Source organism: Mastomys coucha, unplaced genomic scaffold (assembly GCF_008632895.1).
Source record: "Mastomys coucha isolate ucsf_1 unplaced genomic scaffold, UCSF_Mcou_1 pScaffold20, whole genome shotgun sequence".
In the NCBI taxonomy this organism is placed as follows: domain Eukaryota; kingdom Metazoa; phylum Chordata; class Mammalia; order Rodentia; family Muridae; genus Mastomys; species Mastomys coucha.
In genome coordinates, this window is record NW_022196903.1 from 8,954,472 (window position 1) to 8,965,882 (window position 11,411).

Below are 11,411 nucleotides of genomic sequence, written 5' to 3' on the forward strand. Positions count from 1 at the left end.
AATACAGGGCAGAGTTTCAAAATTTGCAACCAAGGCCAAGGTAAGCATAATTTGGGATGGTAGAGAATTTTTTTTTTGTCCCACTAAAGTCTAGTTCTCAAAGCCTAAAATATTGATTATATCTCAATCTTAGGAATCAAACAGACAAGAAAAGACAAAGCTTTCTTGAGGAGAGTTCCAAAAGTCAAGTATTAAAACCAAGAGTAGTAGGAAAGCAAAATTAGAAGCACCCTGAGATGAAGCTATGGTTCAGCAGTTAGGAGTGCCTACCGCTCCTGTGTTAGATTCCCTGCCACACCCATGGTAGATTCCCTCAATGAATGAAGTCAGGCAGCTCTCGGCAATATGGAACATTCATTCATTTTCTTGCCTTCCTGGGCTCCGGCATTCTTGTGCACAAGCCTTTGACAAATACACAGACAATACATATATTCTTTAAAATATATTTAAAATATTGCTATTAAAATTACCTTAGGCGAACCTAAAAGTATTATTTCACACAAGTTTCACTAATGAATGGAAAAATTAATGAACAAAACTTTATAGGAAAATGTGATACTTGCGTGGCTCAAGTTGTCATGTCTTCTATGTGTTAATTTTACATGATAACATCTTATTGATAAATATACTTTTGAGATTCTTCTTCAAGCGCAATCCTTACTCTGTTGAGAATGAGCTCACAAACAATAAACAAACTAAGTCTGCAGTGAGAAAAGCTGACAAATGCAATGATTGAAGGTATGCTCACCAGTGAGAAAGCGTTAGACATCATGTTGTGTGCGTATAATGGAATGCTCCAAGGAAGGCACTTCATGTCTGTGGTGTTCTTCCATAGGATACACATTTCCATTGTAGTTATGGAACACACACACACACACGCACACACACTCAATTTCCCAATTTAGAGACAGTTTATTGTGCATGTTGTCACAAGTGCTCTGATCTCATAGGTGTACTTGCTGGTTGTGTCCAGAAGGTAGTATTTTCAAACAGCTAATCTCTGTCTCTGGCTTTTACAAAATGTCTGCTCCTTCTACAATAATCTCTGAGACTGCAAAGATGAAGTATTTATTATACATTATCCTATTTAGGACAGAACATTCTACAGTCTCTGTACTTTAGAAAGGTATGAATCTTTGTGTTAATGAACAACTACTGCAAATACAAGCTTCTCTGTGAAGGGTTCCAAATTCTTTTATCCATAGATGCAACAGGAAGTCATGAGTAGTTGGTTTAGTACTATTTCCATTTAGCAAAATAATTACAATAGTTTCTCCCCCACAGTCTGTAACCTGTTTAATTACAAGTTCTATAAACCAATAATAATTCCAGTTATGGGTTCCATCGTAAGATAAGGGTCTTAAATCCAATTAAAAAGTGGTTGGCTATTCACATGATGTTCATGACCCTATTGGAATGATCATGTATGTCTTGCTGGGCCAACCATTTTATTATTGTAGCTTATACTGTTCATAGCTGGGTAAAAAGGATGATTACTTTTCTTTTCCAGTACAATACATGTACCTTCTAGCACTCTATAAACTAGCCAGGACATCATTATCATCACGGTATTTCCATGTTATAAGACTCAATGATACAATGCCTTTATCTACCATAAGGTCTAACCATCAAGTCCTGGTGGGTAGCCAATAGTATTGGCAATAGCCTATATTATTTACAGGTCTATGAGACTGTATTTGTTTGGAACACAGATGTCTTTGTGGTCACAGGAAACCAGGAAACCAGGAATGTTAAACACAGTATTTTCTTTTCAAAGGAAAAAAATGTATAACCTGTTTTCATGCCCTGAAAGCTGGAAATTGAAGTGATCCTTGAGCCTAGATGGGGCCAGACCATATAAAGCTCCACAAGCAGAGCTAGAGCTAGCCAATAGCCCAGATGACCTTTATGCTCTCTGTATGATGGAGACCACACCAGATCCTCCCTTAAGATAAAACATGCAGTCTATCTTTAGAGCCTAACTTCATGGAAGAAGTGACATGTACTTTGAGTAGAATTTGGATGTAATTCTGCCTCATTGCCTACACAATACTGTGATACAACAACAACAACAAAAAAAAAACTTTTCCCAAATTGTACTGTGCTTAAATATGCTTAAAATAAACTGCTCATTGTCAAACTAAAAGTTTTAACCAACACTGGCTGTTAAATAGTATTGAGCCAAATTTCCTTCTTGCCTCACACAGATCCTTATTCTGCTGACCCTGGCATTTGCAGAGATTTACACACACACACATACACACACACACACACACACACACACACACACACACACACACACACACACACACACTTGCAGGCCAACAACTCTAAAAAGGTAGTACATCTTGGAACTTGGCTTATCTTTTTCTTAGTCTATAGTGTCTAGTTGGCTCAGTGTGACCTTATTACAAAGTAACTCAATTTAATTATTTTTTAAAATCATTTTTTAAATTATAATTACAGTATTATTCTCTTCTCTTTCCTCCCTCCAAACCCTCTCATAAACCCCTCCTTCTCTCTTTAAAATTCATGGTTTCTATTTTATTCATCTCAGTGCAATAATTAATTAATTGAAATTTATTTTATTAATTTATCCTAAATTTAAGCCTTTCCACTCATATAATATTACTTGCATTATATTTTCAAGACTGACCATTTGACACTGAACAACCACCTAGTGCCCTTTCCTCGTGTGTGTATGTGTGTTTGTGTGTGTTGTAAGCTTCTCCAGCAATAAATAGGTTACCATATGGCTTTTTAAAAAGATCTGTAGTGTTATTTATACCTTTCTATATTCACCCCTCTTTCCTGTCCTTCCATCTTTCATGCCAATTCAACCCTCCCTATTCTGTCATTCCCCTTTAAGGCTTTACATCACTGAGTTCTATCTCTCTTCCTCTGAACATCCCTCCCCATGGACCATCAGTAATTCTCCAACATTAATGGTTATTCTTAATGGAGCACTCATATCTGAATATTCCAAGCTACTATCTGCAAATAAGATAAAACATGAGACATTTGTATTTCTGGATCTGGATTACCTCATTCAGAATATTTTTTCCATTTCCATATATTTACCTAAAAAAATGTCATAATTTCAAATTTTAATAGATGAATAGTGTTCCATTGTCTAAATATACAGACATTTTATTAACCACTCATTAGTTGATGGGCATGCAGGTTGTTTCCTTTTTCTGTATATTGTGAGTAGAGTACAATGAACATGGATAAGTAGATATCTCTATAGTAGGGATATAGAGTTCTTTGGGAATATGGCCGCGTGATATAGCTTGATCATATGGTTGATCTGTTTCCATCTTTCTGAAGATTCTCCACACTGATTTCCATAATGACTCTCTAAGTTTGTATTCCCATCAGCAATGAATCCCTTTTTCCTACATCTGGGAATTACCTTAGCCATTATGACTTCTCAAGGAAGTTCTCATTCGCATTTCCCTGGTGCTGAGGATGTTAAACATTAAATATGCCACATTGTAAACATTTTCAATTTTATAATCTTATGTAGTATAATTGACAAAGCTCCATAAAGCATACAATATTTAGATTTGCTATATATACATAGCAAAATAATTAATATAATTGATTTAATTAGTATATCCCACTGCCCAGCTGGCCATTTATTTTGGTGAAGTTGTTTAAAATACAATAAGGCAGCAGTCACTGTGCTGTTCATTTGACCATCAGAGGACTCTCTTCGGATATCTGAAAGTTCATGCTCTTTAACCAATATTCCTCTGATTACCCTGTCTTGCCACCTCAGGGAACTGCCTTCATACCTCTGTTATGATCACTGAGTAAAAAATAACAGTAATATCAGCAGTACTAAGCTGAGTCATACACCACAGAAAAGGTGAACTGATAAAAATGTGAGCTTTTTGTCTAGTTTATCTATTTTTATCTTTAAAAATATATTATATAAATAAATGGCAATGTGTGGATAAACTACTACACAAAAACCATATTCCTATGCAATAATAATCCTTGGCAAAATGATTATGGGACCTGAAGCTAGTAATCCTACAAAGTTAAAAATTACAACCTTGAAGTATGTATTTGTATGTCACCATTATTGCATCTACTCATAAAGTACTCATAAGTTCCTAATAGCTGTGCTGGTATCCCTTCCCCTTCTAGTTCTGTCTTCAGGAAAGCAAAGTGGCCATAGCATTCTATGTTCCAGTCTGTGTTCATTGTGCACCGTGAGGAGATTATGAAAGAACTAAGGATTCCTTTTCTTCTAGACAGATGTTTAAGTGTGAATTTTGCATTCACAGTTTTTAATAGACAAAATGATTCCTACTTACCAGGAAAAATTATCTGTCAGAAGTCTATACCAAAGTCCTTACTCAAGAATCCATAAAGATTGTCTGACCTCTTTCCAGAATGTGTACTGGTTTAAAAAATCAAGATTGTTAAAGCATAACTTTGAAGTTCATCCACAATCCCTCAGCTACATCTTAACTAGACCTCTGGGATCACATAGCTTCCAACTTTCCAAACTGCTGTTTTTTCCTTTCTGTGGCTGCCTCGAAAAATGAACATATAAGTACAGGGTCACTGTACACCAATATACACTGTACACTGTATCTGATATAATATATCATTCAATTTCTATGATTAGAAATGGACTGCTAAATATATTTGCTTTTATTTTGTCTGCTCATACATTATCCAATTGATCCTAAGGTTGAATACTATAGCACATGAATTGAAGTTCTTAAAGGTTTGAATAAAAGAATCACTTGCCCATTACATGATAAGTGATACCCCCTCTCTGAAAATAATGCTAGAAGAGAGACCTCAACACCATAGTTAACAAAATGACACAGCAAAGGAAAGAGCTGCAAACATGGTGCAATCCAGAGCATCAGGAAACTGGAGAAAGGATGCCCCCAGCTGTACAGCCCCGACATTACACACAGTGTTCTTGTTCTCCATGCATCTGTATTGGAAGCACAAAATTGAGATCACATAAAAAAAAATGTAAGTAGGCATTCTGGTAACCATATTCCCATACCTCGCTTAGCAGAAAGTTTAAGACATGAGGAAAGAGAGGTGAGGTAGAGAGGATCATAAAGCACAAATAGGTCATTTTTAAAAAACATTTCATTATAGCAGCAGTGAAAAGAAAATGAATTCAGATCCAAAAACAACCTAGCTATAACATATAGAATATAGATTCTTCTATAAAAGAACACACAAGAGTAGTAGAACAAAACTGAATAATCAGAATTCTTAACTCAAACAAAATAACAAGGGGAGATAAGGAAAAACAAATAGCATTAAGCGAGACAGAGATTTAGTGATATATATATCACTATATATATATATCATATATATATATATATATATATGATACTTAATACAGATGGACTAATGGCTCAAACCAACAAAATAACCAACAATTCAGTAGTCAGTAAATTAGCAAAATAGGTGAAGAGCTGCATTATGCTGAATTAAATAATTTCACTAATGTGGAAATATGCTCAACTGCACTTATAACAAGAGAACATAATTCAGCTGTGACAATATTATTCACTTATTTTAGTAGCAAGTATAGCATATGCATATATAGTGCACATAATATATAAAATTTTCACATATTTATTACATTTACTCACACAACTGGGGGGTGGGATATAGTTCAACCATGATGCTCTACACACAGAGGAATCAGAGAAACTAGGAGTTGTTCAATCTAAGAAACCTTAATATAAAGGAGACCAACCTTATAGTCCCAGACTGAGTTTGAAAGACAGAAGCTCCCGGTAATGTTGCTAGTGTGTGTCTGCACGGAAAGACTGAAGAAACTGGAATCTCATGTCCAGACACTACCACTACGATGACACGTTTGCTAAGCAAGAATAGAGCTTGTATGTGCTGCCTGCTTCTTCTACCTTTCACTCTCATTCCTTGCAGGACCTCCAGGCCATTCTTGATGTTTTTCACCTTCCATTGCTATCTCACGTTCTAAAGGTTTTGGGGAAAACCCTTGTAGATTCCCCCAGGCTATGCTTTTCTACTTTCCTGGGCATTTTTCCATCTATTTAAGTTGACAAGACCTCATCACAAAACTAGTTGGGAGGTTAAAACAGGTGTATGTGTTTGAGGTCAGCCTGGGGGAAACAAGAACTTGTCTCAAAAAAATTAATCATTGCTACTGTGTAAAGAACATGGAAACTCTCTTCTATATTTTTGCTAGAAGTATGAATTGGAATACATCCAAGGGGTATATATTATTTATAATCTAATCTGCTACATGTAAAAATTATTCCCAAACATCAAAGTTTCCAACACAACAAGTATCACTCTTCAATTGTTTCAAAATTTTGGGAACAGCTTGCGTGTGGTGGTTCTGAACCACTTGGTGATCATTAGAAACCACACATATAGATACAGCCATGTGAAGGCTTTGTTATGGCTGAATGATTTCTTCTGAAAGCGGATCACAGGGTTAGGGCGATCTATAGCTTTGTGGTAGAACTCATATCTGCCATGTGCAAAGTTCGGGGCTCAATCATAATAGATACATAGGTAGCTAGGTAAATAGAGAGGCACACGGACTGATAATAGATAACATATTGACTAGAGCGATGCCTAGATAGATATATGTACTGAGCAAATGGCTTATCTGGTACCCCCAAATATTCATGTGTAACATGAAGCATAGGAAGTGTCAGTGAATGTTGTTGTTGTACGTTAGTAAGCACTACTAGCCTTTGGCCCAAATACTTTACTGTGCGTGGCTGTCCTTTCCTGTCCACGTCCATTTACTCAGCAGCACTACTACTAATCTTTTCCCACAACCTTCCAGTAGCATGTGCTAAAATCACTATGTGAGTGTGCATGTGGGTACACGTGCATGTGCATGTGTGTACGTGTGTATTGCATGTGTGTGTGTGTGCGTGTGTGTATGTGTGTGTTGCCAAATGTTCTCTAGGTAGAAGTACTGCTCCCAGTTGGGAATCATCAGCTGAAAGTAGTGGCATATACATTTTAAAGAAGAAGCTACATAATTTAAATTAAGATATTATGTGAAGTGAATTAATATTCACTTCAATACCATAATCATTTGCTAACTACTATTAGTAAAAATGAATACAGTTATGATGAGTGTTTATATTATAAACTAAACAAAAATAGTGCTTTCTAGTTCTGTCAATATTTATTTATTGCTTTGAGTTGTTCCTGTCATTTTTTGTTGAGAATTGACCTTGCTTACATGGGAAGGTGAAAATGAATTTATTAAAGCTATTTGATTTGCAAGGTAGTGAGTGATTGTCAATATATGAGATTCATCATTTCCTTTTCTCTTCTTTTACACAAATGTCGTGATAGTAAAAATTGATTGTCAGAACACCAAGGATAAGATCTGAAGTCCATACTCTATCCTTTGATGCAGATCAGTTCATCAAATAGGGATTAGACTACATAAAGATTAATTGCACTACCCCAAGAGTTAGTTCTAGATGATTTGTTTTAATTGATAACCAATGGTTTACAAAGCAGAAGTTATCATCTGTGAAATTGGATAAAGAGTCTTACAATGAAAGCAACAGACAAGAGTCATCCTAAGGATAGCTAAGATAGATCATTTTCATCTCACAAATAGAATTCCTGGGGAGAGACTCTAGTAGCACAGAGTGAGAGAATGAACAAATCTGTCCCATCTTTAACATTGTCGTCTTTGTCACTGAAACTCTGCAATATTAAAAACATTCCTCACTTCTCTTGCACAACCAATTATCTCTTTTGTGTCCATTATATTTAATTAAGAAAGAGAAATGAAGAAAAGAAAGACAGAGAAACTATGAATAAAAGATAAAATCAAAGGGATAGTGGAAAACATTTTTGTCATAAAACAAAATAAAACTTTCTAACCTCTAAGAGAAAACTAGTGGGTTGACTTCCTTTTTAATTACTTTTCTATTTTGGACCCTACCAAAATATGATGTAGCAAGCATCTATACTGTCCCACCTTGGAAATGGATGAGGAAATTTAATTAGTAAAATGATAATATCCATTTCATCTCAGTTTTGATCTTTAAATAATATATTATAAAGGACCATTATAGACAGGTTTTCTCAGGCTGTTCAGCCTGACTCCAAACTATACTGTTTTAGAAAATTTTGCAGTTTTTTGGACTTTGAAATATTTTTTCATTGTTTACTCATATCTCTCTTAATAACTGGAAATCTGCCATAAAATAACAAATTGACTTGTGTTTGCTAGTAATTTTAGAGGTTTTTTAAGAGCTAAAAGTACTTTTAAATTTTTGAACCTGTTTACCTAAAGATTTGAGAAAAACAATAGCAGTCACAATAGTGACAAAGACACTACATATCCAATTTGCCAAGCACCATTGTTAAAGTTGTCTCTTTTTCCTAACACATGTTTTTAGCCTCTTTGAAAAAAATCATATAGCTGTTACTACCTGGGCTGACTTTTGATTGTTCTATTCCTTTAGTCTATGTGTCTGTCCTGGGGCAGTACTATACAATTTGTGTTAGTATGTACTATGCTATTTGTGTTAGTATATACTATGCTATTTGTGTTAGTATGTACTATGCTATCTGTGTTAGTATATACTATGCTATTTGTGTTAGTATGTACTATGCTATTTGTGTTAGTATGTACTATGCTATCTGTGTTAGTATGCATTATGCTATCTGTGTTCGTATGTACTATGCTATCTGTATTAGTATGTACTATGTTATCTGTGTCAGTATGTACTATGCTATCTGTGTTAGTATGCCACTCTGGTATATTTGATGTCATATATTGTGATTGCTCCAGCATTGTGCTCACCCTACTCAGCATTGCTTTGCTGTTTAGGTCGTATGTTTCTAGACAACACTGAATATGTAGATTACTTTTGGTAACATGGCCTTTTTTTTCAAAATATTAATGAAGCAAATCCACGAGCATGGGAACTCATTCCATCTACTGTCTTCTTCAATAGTCCATTTTATTTTATTTAAGGATATTGTGAAAAATATTTTTCCTGATTTCTTTCTGGGGTACTTATTAGAATTATATGTGGATTGTGTGCGTGTGTGCACGTGCACACGTGTGTGTGTGTGTGTGTATGTGTGCATGTGTGCATGTGTGTGTATGTGTGCATGTGTGCATGCGTGTGTGTATGTGTGTGTGTATGTGCATGTGTGTATGTGTGTGTATGTGTACGTGCATGTGTGTGCATGTGTGCGTGCGTGCATGTGTGTGTGTGTGTGTGTGTGTGTGTGTGTGTGTGTGTATTATGGATTTTTCTATGAGAATTTTGCATTCTGCCATTTTGCTGGAAGATACAAGAATTTTCAGGTTGAGTCTTTGCTGTCTTTTAAGTTAGAAGATCTAAAAATAAAAGACTGAAATTTGGTCTCTACCTGTCATCTTATCAAAAAGCACAAATGAAATGAGTCAAAAAGGAAAGGCCATCCAGAGATTGTCCAACCTGGGGATTCATCCCATATGCAGCCACCAAACCCAGACACTATTGCTGATGCCAAGAAGTGCTTGCTGACAGAAGCCTGATACGGATGTCTCCTGAGAGGTTCGGCCAGAGCCTGACCAATACAGATGCGGATGCTTGCAGCCAGCCATCTGACTGAGCAAGGAGAACCCAACTGAGGAGTTAGGGGAAGGACTGAAGGAGCTGAAGGTGTTTGCAACCCCACAGACAGAACAATAATATCAACCAAGCAGACCCACCCCCCAGAGCTTCCAGGGACTAAACCACCAACCAAAGAATACACATGGAGGGACCCATGGCTCCAGCTGCATATGTAGCAGAGGATGGCATTGTCTGGCATTAATGGGAGGGGAGGCCCTTGGTCCTGTGAAGGCTTGATGCCCCAGCGCAGAGGAATGCTAGGGTGGTGGTGGGGAGTGGGCATGTGGGTAGGGGGTACCCCTAAGGAGACAGGGGGAGGGGTGGAAGGAGGGGTTCTCATAGAGGAAACCAGGAAGGGGGATAATATTTGAGATGTAAATAAACAAAATAACCAATAAAAATTAAAAAAAAAGAATAACAACTGCCATTCCAAATCAGATTCCAAGACTTCAGAAATATCAATAAGAACTGAAAAATGAGATGGCATTAAACCAAAAGCATCTAGTCAACCAAAGAAATGATGTTCAGTGTAAAAAGACAGCCTACATGGGGACAGAAAATCATTGCCATCTACTTTTCCAAAATAGAATGAATGTCCAAACTATGATAAAGAACTGAAAAAATTAGTATTTAAAGAGATGACAAAGCCCCACAACTGAAGACACCACCTACATAGCTCATTGAACATGGAGAAGTTGAGCTAATGCCTAGATAAGGCTTTCTCTACTACATCCCAGCATCTTACGAAAGCATCCCAGCATCTTACGAAAGCACCCTGCACATGAGCACAAGAGCAACCTAGATATCCACTCAGCCACAAACTTGATTTACAGTGGTGTCCTGCTTACACAGTAGGCTATTACAATGGTGACACAAAGCTTGTGGGCCAATCAACCAATATCTAATTTGACTGAAGGCCACTCCACAAGATAGAATCCATACCTGGCACTGCTTGCATAACCAAGAAAGAGACTAGATGGCCACAAAACCTGAGGTAAAACTAAATACTACTGGTCTAGAAAAAGAAAATGAAAGTAAAACTGTAAACAGTGATAAAATAGCTCTTAATACTCTGCTATACTCATAGATCAGTGCCTTGTCCAAACACTATCAAAGGAGTTTCCTCCTGCAGCAGATGGAAACAAATACAGAGACCCACAGCCAAACATTATAGAGAGAATGAGAGACCTTGGAACCCTCAACCCTAAGTGGGATGTCTCTATCAAATCCACTTTCTCAGCAATCAGAGATGGCCACAAAGTGGAGGTAGAAACAGTCTAAGAGCCAGAGGGAGTGAAGAACACCCAAAGAACCAAAGCCCTCTAAGTCAACATGATCAAAGCTCATATGAACTCACAGAGACTGAGTCAACATTTTCAGGACCTTCAAGGGCAAATATATAAAGTGGCTTCCAATTTAGTGGTTTTATGGGACTCCTGAGTGTGTGAACAAGTGAGCCTCTGGTTCTTGAATCTTCTACCAGGCTCTTCCTTGATTTGCTCTATCCAGGTCTAAGGTCTTAGTTTTTGCTTTATCTTATTATATAATATTTTATTTTACTATTATAAAAACAATAAGAGGGAAAATAATAAAATCAATAAATGGGGAAAGGAAATGAATAAAAACAGTTCTCAAAAGAAGTACAAATGACTGGTTGATACATGAGAGTCAACATTCTTAGCCATTAGAGTAATGTCATAAAAACTTTATTGAACTTCCACTTCACCCCAGTTAAAATGGCTATCAAGAAAACAAAACAAATAAACAAAAAAA

General features: G+C 36.5%; 1 pseudogene; it reads left to right on the forward strand.

Moving 5' to 3' along the window:
- The first annotated feature begins 8,632 nt into the window (after window positions 1–8,632).
- Window positions 8,633–11,411, forward strand: part of LOC116098477 — a 5,076-nt pseudogene continuing 2,297 nt past the window's right edge.